Below are 17,823 nucleotides of genomic sequence, written 5' to 3'. Positions count from 1 at the left end.
AGGGCAGCATCTTTTACAGAATTCAGATAAAATGTTTTGGGGAAAAGACTGATTTTCATATTTTAAGGAACACTGTCTTACACTCTTCATGAAAAAAATATTTTGAATTTCAAAAACCTGCTGGAAAGTGACAGAAATGCTTTCACAACAGTAAGATTTAATCTCATTAGCTCAAACCTCTGAAGATGTATGGATTCTGTTTTTAACATGTCAAAATGTAGTTTGACCACTATTTTTTCTTCAAACGCCTACACAGCTGCAGAATTCTGTGCCTCTGATGAAATTAATAGGATTCTAAAGCAACTAAACAGGATTAGAGAAGAAAACTTGAGAGAAAAAAATAGTCTCATATTCATGAGTGCTGTTTCCTCAGTTTTGGTTCCAAGCAAAATGAGGATGGTAGATATTCACTAAATTCTCTTTATATTAGGGTTTAATTAATCCAGAATGACAGTTGAGTCTGCTTTTTTAATGTTCCATTGTAAATCATCTGCAAAGCTTCAGTTAACTTGAATTTAGATGCATTTATGCACTGCAAAAATGAAAACATTAATCCAGAATTATCACTATGGAATAAATGTAATTCTATTACATTTCATGCCAAAAGGCTCCATGTGCAAGGCTTTAAAAATTGAGGGATAATTTTGAAATCAATCTAAGTATGAAAAAAGCCATATTTTTCCTTCACAGAAAAATATATTATAAATTATGCAGAATTTTATTAATAATTAATATGCTGGTTTTGGTTTCTTCTGATGTATTAAGAGGTATATTAATCTTGCAGTCTTTGTCCATTTTTTACATCATTAATTATCTAAAACAACAATAATAATTGCAATAATGTTTGTGGTTTTGGCCAGCCAATGGCATGCAACTGATCCTGATTTCCTTTGATTTTTTTTTAAAATTCAACAGCTGAACTGACTAGAAGAAAAGTTTTTTTAATGTGAATTATTTGAAAATTACTCAGAATATATTATTCATGTTGTGCAGTTCACAGACTGTGTTATACCACAGTGTTTGTATACCTTGAGCATATGAATCATTTCAGAGTGGAGAAAACTAAACAACAAAATGGCATGCCCTTTGTCAGGAAATATTAGAACAACCATTTGCACTATTTTTTATGAAGTTTGTGAATTTCTGATACTCTGAAAAAATTCCTCATACTATCAGTGTTCTCTCAAACAATAAATACTCTGGTTCAGGATTAAAAATGTAATAAATTCTGCTGTATTTAAGAATTAATTCTATTATTTACTGAATTTTTCTCTCTTGTATGAGACTACTGTATTATTATGTACTGAATTTTGCTGTCTTGTATAAAGGCCTAACATTTTAATGACTCCCTAAAAGCCTTGAACATTCTGCTGCTTTTAGTACTTTAACAAGAGAGGTTGTACTGTGTTACTTTTGTTTTTGTTTTTCCTTTAAACATTATGTATCTCTAGCACAAGACCATACAAAACATTGCATTAGATGCAGCTTTCATTTCTTTGTTTCACCCCTTCCCTCAGAAACTGTTCTTTCAATATGTACAAGCTCCTTGAACAGTAATTATACAGTTGTTATTATTATAGAATTATTAGGTATTAAACCCCACCATATTTGTCAGAAAGTTTTTGAAAGTCCTGGCTGGTAAAGACCTATAGAAAATCTTTGTGCTGTCTATAGAAAAGGGAAACTAAATGTTTATAAATAGATGCAGAGCCTTGGCCTGGTAGAATTGTGCATATGGAACTGTCTTCGACTACAAAAATCTTCTGCGGACAAATGCTTCCTACAGAGAAGCACGAGGTAATGAATTTATGAATTGAAGGAGATTCTTTTTATGATCTAAAGGAGATTTTCTTTATGTAGAAATACCTGCAGAACCAAGGGGATGATGCACCATATTCAGGCCAGCAGTGCTGTTTTTAAAAGATTTTCATTTAACAATTCTTTATGATAGTAATGCATGATTTTGATTTACTCATAGCTAAAGAAAAACACCACTTCATGGGCTCAAGGTATGCGCAGAATTTACTTGTCTAAAAGCTGAAAATCAAAGCAGATCCACAATTTCAGTTATTATTGCTAATGGGGACCATCCTTATCAATCAGTAATGTTACTGTGGTTGGAAAGAAATAAAAGAAACCCAGAATAGTTGCCTGAGGTATTCTGCCTCTATCAATGTAAATATGAAACAAGGTTAATAATAAACAAGGGGTTTCATGCAAGTATTGCACAAATAAATTTTTTGCCCTTTATTGGTCAAGGGAAGTAAAGTAGACAACAATGTATGAATTTAGAGCATGCTGTTTCCTTCTTGAGTATATTTCTGCAGGAAAAGTATTTCAGCATTATTTTTGTGGAGAAAATGCATGACCTACAGAGAAATTTTCTGTCAAAGAGCTCTTCTTTTGGACCTAAAATGTAACAGTAAACAGGCACCAGTTTGTATTAGAAGGACAGAACAAAATTTCATTACAAAACAAACTGCTCCAGTTGCTGGAGATTAATGGGGTGTTTTTCCCCTGGCTTGCTGTGTCTTGTAAAATATATGTCTCTGCATGCTTATTAAGGAGGGATGAGGGACTACATGCACACAGAGAGTGCATTGCACTGCTTAAAATTGCTCATCACTGCCTTGCTGAAGAGAGTTATGACATTATGGTATGTTAGGAGCAAAGCTGAAATCCATGGCCATTTAAGTCACTGTCAAGGTTTTAAAATGTGATTCAGCAAAAGCAGTTAAATAGCTTGCCAAAAATGTAAGATAGAACATCTTGTACTATTTTTTTCCATGCTCAGGAGAGTCCTGGAAAAGGAAGATGCTTTACATCATTATGTATAAAACTAATGACTTTAAGTGAGTGAAAAATAAGTACTTTTTATTATAATGTGCTCAAAATGATCCCTAGTGAGATAAGGCATTATTTATCCTAATGAAATTTTTAACAATATTGTATTTCTCTTTTAAAACTGTGTTAAGATATTCTTTATCACATTCATCCACATTTACTGGTTTTGCTGCCCCATTCTTTATCAGACTCTATTTTCTATAGATAGTAGGAATTAGGGATATTTCCATCTTATTAAGCTTTCTCAAGAAAGGCTATGCAGAAGGTCAAAGGCACATTTTTCTGGTTTTGCCCTTTTCTTTCATGTAGATCCATGCAACAGAGATAAGGACATGTCTGTGAGGAGGCTTATGCTTGCCAGATCCCATGATCAGCTTGCTCTCAGCCATACTCTTGTCAAAAAGACAAGCCATAGCTCAAGCTCAAAGCATTTGTAGTAAATTTAGAATAGCAGACCCCAGCTTGGTAGCACAGAGCAAAGCAGAATGCAAAGCAGCAGCAGAGCATATTGGTGCACTAGTTTGCTTGTTTTCAGCACTGCTTGTCTCCTTTTTATCTAGACTCTATGAAAGCAAATTTGGAACCCCCAAAATATACAAAAGCTCTCTCATACTGCTTGTTGTACGATCAGCTAGATCCCCTGGCTGACTGTATTTGCAGATGGCCACCATATAGCAAACATTATGAGGTAAAAAGAAGCTACTGCAGAAAAAAGCCCAAACAAACAAAAATCAAACAAATAATGGCACTACCACTCCCCAAACCCCCCAAAAAATAGCATTTCATTGTTGTCTCTAAATACTTTCTTACTTTCAGCTGTTTCATAGAGACCTGGCATTTCACAAAGATTTTCAAAGAAATTCAAAGCAATGTAAAAAGGCATTTCTAGAAGAATATTTGCTCAGAACTAAAAATGCATAGTAAAATATATATTCAGCATTAATAAATTCCAGGTTATCAAATGTTCTTAATTTTTATTGAAATATTCTGTGTTGTAAACTAACTATCAGTTAGTCATGATTTTACTTTATAGTGGTGGCCTACATACTTCTCAGTAGTCCTCGTGGATAGACTGTTATGACAAACATTCCATGAAAATGGAAATAGGAATTCACTCTTATTAAATGCTGTACACCATTCTGCTAGCATTTTCCAGCTAGAGCCCCAAAGCATGTATAAATGAGAGTTAATTCTAAACAAGTTCCTTTAAATGGTAACTAAAAGTATTGCAATATTTCATAAGTGATTATATCAGAGTAGGAAAAGAGTAGGTGACAGGACAAGTGTCACCAAGCACTGGAAGCAAGAACAAGATGAGAATACAGGACACAAAAGTCACAGCTCCTCTGATCACATTAGATTATTACCTTCTGTGGAAACTGTGCTTCTTTGAAAAGCATCTCTGCTTCCAAAAATGCTTAGCAGCACTCTGCTTACAATCAAACTATTTTTTTAGCATCCCTGTTGGTGATATTCTCCAGCACCAGAATGTCACAGATCAAATATTTATCACAAATGTTTAAAGAGAATTAAAAAACTCCTGCTCTTCTTGACAGAACCAAACAGGCTCAGTACACAATCCTTTAACTCAAAAGACAAAAAGGCTTTGGGAGGAGCAGCTAGATTTTTGTAGTATCTTCAGGAAATTTGGAATAATCCTAACATTTTATCTCTCTTGATCCTGTCCAATATGACAGTTCAGAGGGGTTGATGTCCTCAGTGGACAGTGAAATTTAAAGTGCCTTTGTCTGCTGCATGAATATGTCTATTTGTGATGAAATGACACCATTCAACTTGGCCTGGCTTCCAAACATGTCCCAGCAGTTTCAGCTTTCAGCTGTGTTTAGTAAAGGATATTTTCACAGGATCAAACAGGAGAAAATGTCCAGGACACAGTGTCCAAAGACTCAAGTCTTATGTATATTTCCATGTTGCAGCACATGCCCCACAGAATAAAAACACATATGAAACCCAAATAAAGGCAAAATGAAAGCTTTCCTTGCACACTTTGGCAGTTACTAATTTTTGAAGTAGAAATATCTCAAAGCTGAATTAGTTGTGTTGTATCAGTTTAAAGATAAAGTTATTGTTTTAGGATTGACAGCTGGTTAAAAATTCCTGTTTGAGAATCCTGCTGTTGGCAAACACCCTAAATGTACATAGAGCACTGGCTTTTGGCTACTTCTGTCCATCTGTTGAGTTCACACTGTGCCAAGTCATAAGTGAAGGTGTCTCCCCCAGGCACAGAAGTTAGGCTATGATTGGGATAGACAAGCAATAAAGTTAGAAATAAAAATTACTTTTGCAATATTTTCCCTTTTGCCAGGGCTTAGTATACATAAACTTATAAAAATTGATTTTGCAATTGCTGTACCACACCTATTGACAAATTCCCTTTTTCCTTGAAAACATTTGGCTTGTGTTACTGAGGATTGAGTTAATTGTGAGAACTGAAACAACAGCTGGAAACTTTTTTATGAATACTAATAAAATAAAATCACAATTGAAACATATGTTGTTATTCATCCAAGAATTGTCTTTTTCTCCTCCTGGCATTCCTTTTCTACAATGGATAGATGTTAAGCATTTACCTCACCATGTAAAGGATTAGAAAAAGTCTCACACAACTTAAGCTCTTAACTAGCCATGAATATTTATGTGCTAAAAGGAGAAAACTGAATAGAACCATTGTTCTTCTTTGATTTAATCAAAAGCTTTTCGTAAATACTTGAAAATTATTTGCAGATAACAGAAAAATGGTAAAATATATGGTAATTTTCATGGAAAATTATGTAACCAAAGAAAAGGTAATACATCTGCAAAAAATTTTGTCTGTTAGGCAGTGATGAATGCATTAATAAATGAGCATCTTTAAATATTTAAAGTTGTATATATGAAATTTCTTCTTTAAAAATATGAAAAATGGTGTTATCTTTTTATGAAACTGCTTGTGAGTACTGTCATGGTTTCTGACTGGCATATTGTAATGTTTTATAAAAGTCTAATCAATAAATATGTAATAAAGAAGGTAATGGCTCCAAAGAACATGAAATCTAAGGTACAGTTTGAGGCAAAATAAAAAAAAATCATTGTCATTAAGCAAGCAGCTGCTATGGCTGAAGTCAAATCTAACTTGAAAGCAATAGACAAATGACACAGAATAATCAGGGGGACCTTACAGGGATTATTTTAGATTTACTGCTTAGAAAATCTTTAAGCAGTCAGCCTTTGTTTCAGTAGCACTTTTTATCATGGTTGTATATAGCCTCAATAACCAAATGCTTGCAATTCCCTATTTTTTGGTATAATTTTGCTCTATTGTAAAGTTTTTATACTGAAAAGTGAAGCAATGAAAACTATTTAAGTTCTGATCCTTGTTTTGAGTCAAAGTAAATCCACAATTTAATGGAACAACTTCTCACACGTTTTCATTTTTCTCTTTGTTGGATTGCAATATTTCCCAGAAACACCAAAATAAATTGAGAACAAGATGTACCTCTTACCTGAACAAGTGAAGATACAGCAAAGCTGTGGTTTTTCCAGAGATAATATGCCGGCATTCTGGAAACGCATTTAAAACATTGATTATCTCATCATGTATCAGGCACTCTTAAAATTGAAATAGATCTAAGAGTAATTCAGGAGAAAATAAAAAATATTTTTCTTTCAAAAGTGGGAAAAGTGGTAACAAAGATTTTTTTTTTATTTTCCTGGTATCTAGAGGAGACTCTGCCAGACTATTGCAACAAAGAAAGTGATAGATTGCTGGAATAGTGCTGAACCAGAAAAAACCTCCCTTGTATAAGGAAACCGCAGACAAACAAGACACTTATAGCATGCCAAATTTTTTCCATTGCAAAAGATTTTCTTTGCTGTTATTTTTTCAGCAAAATTGAACTCTACATTCAAACACTTTGGGGGTTATTAGTTGCAGGTGTATCTACTCAAAGACTGGCTATCCTTCACCTCCCCAAAACTAAAATCCCAAAGCCAAAATCCAACTGCATTAGTGCTTTCCAAAATCTCTTGCAGGAGCATGTTGTTATGATCCATTTACAAAGGGATGCCTCTGTCCAAATTAAGATACAAACAACCACAGGCAGAAGTCAATAATACACACTTTATTTAACAGTAACTAGAGAGAGACAGAAAGAAATGGGAGGGGGCAGGTTGGGGGTGGGGGGGAGAGACAGAGAGACAAGACAGACTAAGTAGAAGGATGTAGTGGTTTTGGTTTGCTAATCTCAGTCACAGCACCAATTTATGTAGTGGGTTGAGTGCTGGCCAAATGCCAGTGCACCCATTAAAATTATTTTCTCAATTTTTGCTGTGAGATATGGATTAGGAGAAGGGCAAAAGCAGGCTCAAAACTTTAAAGGGTATAAAGAAAGTTTTATTAATAGAACTAAAAGAAGAGTAATAAGAAGTAGAATAAACTTTCAAAACACTTCTCATTTCCTCAACTCCTTTTTCCTTTCCCACTGACAACGTAAAAAGACAAAACTTGGTATTTTCGGTCAGTGTACCATCTTTAAAATAATCTTCCTTCAGTTCACTTAGGGAGAGAAACCTCTCCTGCCATTCCACGGAGACTTTTCCCCAAGAACCAGCTCTCTTGTGATTTTAATTTTCAGGAACAGCAGCCACACAGAAATCTGCAATCATGAAGATCCTTCCACAGTTTGGTAGTCTTCCCACAACTACCACCATGGGTCATCTCAGCCTATTTGGGTACAGTTTTAAGGATGAGCTGCTCTAGTATAAAAGCAAAAGTTCTTTTCATTTATCTTTGGAATCATCTTCATCTCTGGGAACAGAGGTTCTTCTTCTTATATCTTTAGGGCAAGTTTTTTTGTCTCTTGTTTCTTTCCATTCAAGCTTCTCATCAGATCACAGCTATTTCAACATCTGCTTGCTTCAACACGTGTGCCTTTGCTCATGGCTGGGGTTAGAACGCTGCATTCCCTCAGTGCATTCTATGAACTACAGGGGAAAGTGTCTGATGTATCAATTATACCTTTACTATAGCCTTACAAGAGAATTTTAGCCTAAGATTAAGGCATTTCCTCATTCTCCTCTTATTTGAGATTTGACTCTTTCTTCACTGGCCTCAGTGTCTCCATCTTGTTTTCTTTATGTGTCTTCACCCTTCCCTTTTTAGTCTTTTAGTAAAGCCTTTCAGTAAAGAATGACTTACTATAATAACAAATCCAAGGACCTGAAATTTGAAGCATATTCCATAAAATGCTGATTAGTTCAGTCATTCTTTTATAGTGGTTATCTTATCAGCTGGATCAAGGATCTGTTTAGAGTTACATGAAGGAGTTTATGCAGAAAAAGAGATATTGTCCAGTAAGTAATAAGTTAAACCCACATGAATTATGGAAACAAAAAAAAAAAAGAAAACTGTAATAGATAAATCCAAACAGATGTTTCCACAACTGCTTGGAAAGCTATGCATTCACTTCCTGGCTTTGTGTTTAAAACAAACTGTAAAAAAACCTGAAACAGAAACAAAATAGCAAAATATAATAAGAGTTATAACTTTTTTGCATGCAAATAACCTTGCCTCCTGTCATATATATACCTCTCCTCTCTCATTTTCAGGAGCACTGTAAAATACATGAGCACTAACAATTTTTATAATTGTTACAAACTGGAAATAGTCCAGTGCAGTGCAGCTTCACTATCTGCAGTGGAGTTCCAGCCATTTAATAGGAGCAGCCAACTTGCTCATTTACAGGAGTGTTTGGATTAATGGCCCTAGCCCAGGATATCTTCCTACAGTTGTGCTGAAAAGAGCTCTGACTTCTGCTGGCTTTGTGAGTTTTTGTGTGTGTTTGGGGTTTTGTTTCTTTGGTTGTTAGGGGGTTTTAATTTTTTTTTTTTTTAATATAGGAAAGATCCAATAATTCAGCAGTTTTCTGTATTTAGTCCAATAGCATGTTTATTTACCAGCCTTTCCTCACAGCTACTCTATCCAGTGATAAAACTAAGGATAGGCAAGGGTACAAAAAGTAATTACTTCCATGCTTCAATTTGTTGATGAATGAATTTAGAAGAAGCCATATTTTTTTTGCTTTAAAATTTGCTACCACTAAGTAAAACTCTAGCAAAATCCAAATATTATTTTAAAAATACATTATAAAATTAGTAAGGTTCTAAGTAAAATAGACAGAAAAAAATACTAATTAAATTAATAAGAAATAAATAATGTAATAAATAGAAAATTAATCTGGAGTAAACAGTTTGCATGTACTTAGAGACAAAATTATTTTTAAAATGTCTTTTTCTATAATATTTCTTCTTTCTCATAAGCAATAAATGTCTCAAGGCCAATGAGAACAAAGAAGTCTAAATAGCTATTTAGGTGTCCACTGTAAAAACAATAATCTTGAAAAATTAATTTCTCAATAAGGAGCTTAAAATACATTCTTTCACAGGAACCTAAAATTAATTAATTAATATCAGTTATTATAAGCTTCTTCTAATATATTAAAATGTTTTTGCCATGCATTTACACTTTTCGTATTTTTAGAAAACAGAACATAAGATGTTTTTTCATTTAATCTTGTCAGAAATACCCCAATAACGCCCTGGTTTGCATTTGAAATAAGATATGCTCATTAAAATGCAAATCAAGGGTCCAATCAGAAAATTATGGCAATCAAATTGCAATATTCAATGAAGAGGTATCCAGGCTGACTTCATTAGTAAACATAATGAATTTCAGGTTCCTACCGGTCTTCTATTTGTTTGTACAACTGCAAAGGCTCAATTAGGAAGCCTTTAGACAGTCTAAAAATAACATCAGCCTAATGAAAAGTCTCAATTAGATTTGTGAAAACCTTTTTTTTGTTTTTTATAATCTCACTTTTCTCTTTAACTGTTACAGATAAGCTCTTGGGGGAAAGATTAGCAAATAGGATGCATTATGTTGTATTTCTTACTGAGCATGCAACTAGAAAGTATATTCCAAAAGTTTGCATAGTATTTTAAAACATATTGTGGGTATAATGTGCACTGGTTACTGCATTTTACATTTTTTGTTATCTTTTATATTTTATTTGCTTATTTCATACACTTAATCAGTTACAACTTTCTGCTTTCATAAAAAATAAACAATCAAGCATTTTTTATTCCATGTCAAAAAATGAAATATATTTTAAAAATTTAATCCTCAAAATATATTTTTTTAAACTGTGTTCCTATAATTGAAACTTTTAAAAAGTCTGATATCATGTCTCATTTTATCACACGCACAAAAAAAATGGTAATATTTGTGGGTTTTATTACTTGAGATGTATCCTCTTGCAGCCAAATTGGAGCTCAAGCAATCTGTGAGTTTACTCAATCAAAGACTCACGGTAGTAACATGGCAGGCAGGACATCACAGAAAGCAGATCTTTGAGACTGGGTAGGCAGCGGAAACATCTAAGAATTTCTTGGTTTCCAAAGGTTCATCGAGCACCATAGTGTCCCTGAGTATTTACCAAGCCCTTTTCAGAACTTCAGTGTGCCAGCTTCAGTGGCTCTTACTTATAAGCATATACCTTGGAGCACAGCACAACAGAATCCCTCTTTGGAGCCAAGGATTGTAGGGATGTGGCTGCTCTCCACCTCATGGGCCAGAGGGCACACAAACCATTGACAGCAGCTCCCTAAAGTCATCAAGACAGAAGGACAACTCATTCTCTCTTTTACTTTGAAGAATTTACCCAATCTTAGTCCCAGAGTAACTTCTTGCAATTATTTTGGATTTTGACAGGCTGTACAAGTGAATGAAAAATTCTTTAGACAAAGTATGCTTTAATTAAAATCTGTAATATACTAACCTTATATTTAAAATCCAAAAACCATAATAAAAATTAATCTAAAACTACCTTTGTAACTAAAACTAGGACAATTCCCCAGGGATTTATACATCTGGAAAGCAAATGGCACATTTCAATTCTAAAATTTTTCTTTTTATTTAGCAAAACAAAAATGGATTTTTTTTCTCACACATCATTATGATACTGTTATTAAAATGTTATCTCACTGAAAACTCTGATTTCTCCTAGATGAAGTAGGTGTTTTGGAGAAAAAGAAATTTTAACCAGTGTTACATGTGGTACTACAAGCATAGTGCAACAGCTATGGAGATTAATAAACATTTCAAAGTGAGAGGAACCACCCTTATTTCTCTCCTTTGACTGCAGAGTGAGCCTGGGTTGACTGTCTTAGACTTAGCAAATATTCAGGTATAAAGATCTGTGCTGGAGAACACTATCTTCACTGTATGTAACACTCCACTTTCTGCAGTTTCATGAAGGAGCAATGGTTCTACATTTGGTCCCATGTACTTCAGCCATCTTTTTTACCAGAATGAGACAACACGTCATTTTAATCCTTTGCAGCTTGAAAAGGACCTCCTATAAAGTAAGTAGTCCAATGACACTGCTCTGAAACTGTCAGGATTGGGAAAATCTGTTTAGCAGCTGGGGGAGTACAGAAAAACATGGCATAAGGCAAGAGCAGACTGGAAAGGTGAGTTTGCAGAATCCGCATGTGTGCCAGCCTTTCTTTCTTCTGGCAGTTTAAGCAGACACTCTGTAAATTAGATTATCATCTGTAAATTACAGTTTTCATTCCTCTTAATTTGGCATTATCCCATACTGTAATTCTGTCATGTCCAGATTAGAAACAAGGTTCAACTTTATCTCTTTAAAGGATGTTTCTCTGTTTCATTCCAACAAACTGATGATAGATATCCTGTTCTTTCGTGAGTCACTTGGACGTGACATGGACTGCTCTCACAGAATATGCTGTTCCTTGTAAATTGAGCTACTTGCTAATATCTGATTAAAAGAAAAGAAATCTTAGTAGAGATAGGCTTTTTAGCAAATGTAAAGCAGTCTTTTGATAGTTGCCCCAATGGTTCTTTATGTCTGTAGAAATGGATACTGAGGTAGAAAATTTTAGAGGATTCCTGTATTAAGTTAACATAAGGAGAGAATATTTGTATGTATATGATGTGTAATATAGAGCACTACTCACTGAAGTAATAATACATTATTCATGAAGTGTCGATAAGTGCCCTCTAAAATAAATTAATGTTGAACTCCTTTTCACTCTGATTTGTTTTAATTAAGCCTGTGATCTACTTGTTTCTCAGTTTTAAGTAATTTCATTCTTTCATTTCAAAATTATTACAGCAAACCACTAAATTTTAATCACATAAAGGCTTTTCTTGTGGGATTTAAAAGAAAAATCTTTGGTTTTTTAATTCTACATATTTTACAAAGTATAGGAAAGCCTGTGTAATGGACTTATCAAAGTCGTCATTCTTCTTCACACTGAGATTTGGGGGTTGTGTCTGTTGTTCATCATTCATTAATGATACAAACAGGCTTGTCTTTTGAATGTAGAAATCCTTTTTATAGCTTATAATTTATGATGAACATGGCCTTGTGTGATAAAGACCCATCAAAGTCATAATTTTTTATATTTATATTCATTGTACTGTTCCATCTGTTAAAATGCTTAAACTCTTTTTCTATCCATCTATAGTCTTATTATACATTGTCTCTTCTTTTCTGGCAGGCTTAATTTCTACCTTAGTCTTCATGGAATCTCCCAGAAAAAAATGAAAAACATCTGTTCAAATACTCTGAGAAGTTTTAAATCAAAACCCATACTATCTGTTCTTTACTTTTGCAATAGTGCTTAAATGAATGTTATTCAGCATATAATATAATTTCATCTTTGAACTTCTTGATCTCTGCACTAGCAGCCTATGCCAGCTTGCCAGCTCTCTTTCTCTTGCCTGGTGGTACTGCCTCATCATCCTCATCATACAAAATTGGCAGAAACAAACCACTGTGTTCTTCATTTTATTTCTGCATGTACCATCCACCATGCAATGTTCCACACACTTTTTACTCTAAAGAGTAAAAAGTTGAAAGAAAAGCAAGTATTTTGTGAAGACTCATTTATCTGTCTTAATTCAACACTTTTTCTAGTCGGCTTTTGTTTTAAGGATGTACTTTCATACATTCACCAAGGAAAAAAAAGGACCAACCAAACTGAAAAAAAGATAAAAAACCATATTAGGTTCATGAAATTCAAGCTTAATAATGTTTCTTCTCTATCCATACCAGTTTTTGCAAGCAACTTTCCTGAAATATCTCATGAGATTTCTATACTTCTGGTAGAATCTGCCAGCATATAGAAATCACACAGTTTTGGTGAATTCCTTAATTTTAAAGCAGGGGTAATCAGTATAGAGTCACTTTCATATGCTGAAGGGGAAGTTAATGAAATAATTTGCCTTATTTCTCTTGCAAGTAATCAAACTGCCTTTTAATTCCATGTAAAAAGAATACTGATTTTTTTATTTCAGGAAGGGAGGGAGGGAGGGAAGGAAGGAAGGCAGGAAGGCAGGAAGGCAGGAAGGCAGGAAGGCAGGAAGGAAGGAAGGAAGGAAGGAAGGAAGGAAGGAAGGAAGGAAGGAAGGAAGGAATACTTGTGGATGGAGATAATGGCACTTGAACAAGGAAAGCAAGATCTGTGCATACCAAATAGTAGATGAAACTCAATGCTTTATAAAGAAAAGAAAATACAAACTAGAAAGAGAAGTGTGTCACATACATTTCTCATTCTAGAACTACATCAGAAACTCAAATCATAATTATGGATACTTCTGTGAAAGTATTTTTTTCAGCATATCACAACCATATTACTATATATATATATATATATATATATATTTACAGATACATATCTTTGGATACTTACGAAATGGACAGACTCACGCTCAGAGATTAGCAGGATCACAAGTGCTCACTTTTAGCATGCAGACTTCTGTTTTATACATTTTTAAAGTGAAGTCATGACACTGAAATATAGCATACAATTCTTACTTGTGCTGCTGTCCAGAAAGGTCTCATGTTCCATGCAGTGATTGACAGTTGGGCAGACAGGCAGCAAAAGATATGGATTTTCAATACTCTGCTCACACAGATCACTCTTCAACAAATAGCCTACACAGACTTTGGAAATTATACAACTTTTGCAACCTGACCTCAAGGCTAGTAACATGTCCCTTTTGTCTGTTTTCAAATCTATTGATCAACTTGATCAAATGCCAGTTATGAGTCACCTGGCATGCAACCTCCTACAGTTCCTGGATTTTGTAGTAGATTTCCATAATGAACAATTTCTCTAATTAAACGTCATTTGGGGATTATCAGAAATACTTTCCTTAAACTGATGGGATTGAAATCTTCAAGTTCATTGACTTTCTGCCCCAATACCTGCAAACAATAATTTCTCAACCTGATCTCTTTTACAAATCACCACAGAGCCTCTCAGATGATTTGCCATACACTTAATGTCCTTAGATAAACAAATTTCTTTGCTAGTTACTAATCATTATTTAGTAAGATTTTGCTACATTTTGCTACATTTTTAATCATCCCCTACTTCCTGTATCTCAAAGGAGCACTTGTAGACATCCTGCATGTCTTTAAAAGGTCAGGGTTTTTGTAGAACCTGAAAAACAAACAAGACTGCTAAGATGCCGTTGATTGTCAATCACAAATATTCAGCTTTATTTCTTATGATATGTGATTCATATTAAAATTTCCATTTTCTATGTTCAAAGCAATGAGAAAGTTAATATTTTCAACTAGCTTTTAAGCTCTAGCAAGTTTTCAAAGTTTTACTTTTAGAATATAAAATGTCTTCTTTACATACTCCTCTTGATAATTCGCTTTAATGCTGAGAATACAAACCCCATCTCAATCACTTTGTGTCAAAAATTTTGATAGCTGGCAAGAAACTGTGGTCTTTAACAGCTTCATGTATTTTCCTTTAAGATTTTGTATGAGTGGAGATAGTACAGCTTCTACATGTTAAGGTATCTTATGTTCTCACATTTTAACAGATTATTCCAAACACGTCAATAAAGTTTCTTGAGATAAATGTCCCTGTTTGCCCTTCAAAGTAGCTAAAAGATACTCAAACCTGTCCTCTATTCCTACCAATTTTTATTAAAATAATACAATATGAAATAATAAACATTTTTTAGGATTTCATCTTCATTCATGTCTAGTTGATTTCAACACTCAACTAGCATATTATCACTTATTGAAATGAGCAAGATCTTCAGGAGATGCAACTTTTAATGCCATGAGAAATTGGGCTATTGTTTTTGTGTTTCTGCAAAAGTGATTTAAGTATACAGTTTTAGGTTTAAAGAAAATGTTTATATCTATGTTCAAATAGAGACACTGAAATTTCCTAGCTCCCTTCCTAAAGAATGATCTACTAGAGATCAATCTGTTGACTAATTATTTATAAAAATCCAGAGCAATTTTAAGTAACTGAATTGCCAAACATTTTCTGCCAGGGCTGCCATAAAATCATTTCAACCTTCATTGACGAATCAAGAGCCTATTGATTAATTTTGAAGGTTCTGTAGCCTTGAAGATTGAATGAAAACATCATGCTGAATACATTTTGAAGGTTTTCTAATGGAAAAGTAATTCCCAGAAAGCATTTTTGACAAAGTTTTTTAATGCAAATTAATTGTAAACCCTAAGGTCCAGAAACTCAGATTAACTGTAAATGTGGATATTAAAATTAAATACAGGATGAGAATTTTAAATGTATGGAAAGTTAGTGAGTGTGAAAAAGCACAATGAGACCTGTGCATATGCTTTGAGTTTAGAAAGGTGTTCATGCGTATCACTATTGAGAAAGTAAAGGAGAACAAAAAAGTTCAACCATTAGTGGTACTTCACTTTCCAGTTCTAAAGACATCCAAAATAAAAGGAAAGTTTGTGAAAGTATGAAAGAAATTTTGTGGAATTTGATGAAAACCTATTTTGACAGCATTTTTCTCTTCAGTGGATGTGTGTTAATGCGCTTCCTCATCTTTATAATTTGTATCTTCCAACAATATCAATTCTATAATCTTGATGGAAGGTGTGACCAGGCTCCCTGAGCCCTCAGACTGCTGAAATCTTCCTAGAACTGAGCTCTGGAAGAGCTGAGAAGAGACAGAAACATAAAAGTAGTTAATAAAAAATCACACTATGGCCTTTTTTTTGCAATTCAATTTAATTTGTATAACTATATGCATAGGCATCTTGGGCCCCTGATCACTCAGGAGCTGGAAGTTTATCAGTAATGAATTTCTCCATGAATGTGTGGAAGAAAAGTTAAATATTGCTACTTTATTTCTAAAATACAAGATAACAGTTGGAAGAATCATATTCAAATAAGAGCTCATTTCCAGGAGCTTGAGTAATAAAGTATAGCAATTATAAATTACTAATTCATGAATAAACATGTCATCTGTCCAGTATTGATGGAATCTGATGAACTGGTTTGGCTGATGTTCAGAGGGAAAGTCTCACTATTCAAAAGCAGTTTCCATGGCCAGTAAGCCTAAAGAGACTCACAGACTAACTCAAGTATTTCCCCTGGCTGTCTACATTAGGCAACCTTAATTATTCCTTTCAAAGTCACTGATTTCAAGTGTCTCTGACATCAGATTCAAGGGAATCCAGTATAAAGAGATGTAGTATTGGCTTCCTGTGTCCATGCTGCACCAGAAGACAAGGCATACTAGGCATTTCATCACTTTAAAGGGTCACATCAACTGGAAGAAAAATTAAATATCCATGACAAAGAGTAACTTTTTACAATTGCATCACAAAAACATTGTGCTTCCACACCAGTTTACTCCCACACAAATAAAATACTGTTTTTGTTAGGAGTAGCTACTCAACCCTGAGTGAAGTTTATCAAGATATTTCACACTATTTAAAGTAAATATTATGATTGAAATTAAAAGGTTGGGTTATCATACATATAACCTTACTATAGTCAGTCCTGTTAAATTGCATAAATTTACCAGGTTCAGCCACAGAACTAGTACAGAATATTTTTTTAATTTGATGCCATTCAAAAACCCCACATCTTAATGATAAGAAAGTCACTTCTGTCTTTCAGATCTTTTAGATCTTCAGGATTTTAATCCTATTAGTTGTATGTTTATGGATGAAATGTGTTCACTTTGCTAACATAAGTAATTCAAAGCCATTTAGATATCTTATTTCACAGGTCCTTTAATATACATTTCATCCTACAGATTTTCTTTGAAACTCTAGTAATTTGTGTTCACTTTTCTTGACCACTGAAGTTTAAAATTATAAATGCTATCCTTAATGAAGTCTTGTAAGTGTTTTTGTAGTAACAAAAATATTTTCCTATGTTGTCTGGAACTATCTTGATTCATTTCTTTATTTCATGGCCACAATACCATTAGCAGAGAAAGAGATTCCACATGGAAATCTAATCTCCTCTAGTATTTAAACAATGAACTTTCTCTTTCTAAAAAGACCTCTATAATTTTTAATCTCTAACTACATGACTCAACACTTCACCCTGTAAAGCCTAACTTTTCTATACTCAGAAGGATAAGGTAGCTCTTACAACAAAAATTTTACATTTGTATCATGAGTATATATGTGTGCGTGTGTGTTTGTGTTTCTATGTATGCTTTCTTTCAAACATGAATTAACTTGTAGGATGACTATGACCAAGCTAGAACAAAGGACGAGACCAAATGATCAGGAATTTCCCATCAGACTTTATAATCTGTGATTTCATAAAAACTCCAAAACAATTATATTAGTTACTTTATCTTTATGAAAACTAATGATTATAATGGACAGAAGACTCTATTAAACATGAAAGACAAAGAATAAAACGGGTAAAAGAAGAAGAGCACAATACTAAATAAAAAGAAGCTTTGGCTACTCTTACCAGCTAATTGATCCATAAGGGATTATGTAGGTCCAAAGATTTCAAATCAAGAAATTTGCATCTTTTTACACTTGTACACTTTACAAAAGTGTATCATAACCTAGTGCTAAAGCCATGTTTTCCAACACTCCTTTTTATTTACCATATTTACCTATTTCA

The sequence above is a fragment of the Molothrus ater genome, chromosome 6, assembly GCF_012460135.2.
Source record: "Molothrus ater isolate BHLD 08-10-18 breed brown headed cowbird chromosome 6, BPBGC_Mater_1.1, whole genome shotgun sequence".
Taxonomy (NCBI): Eukaryota; Metazoa; Chordata; class Aves; order Passeriformes; family Icteridae; genus Molothrus; species Molothrus ater.
The sequence above is the reverse complement of the archived record's forward strand: the minus strand, read 5'-3'. Positions refer to the sequence as shown.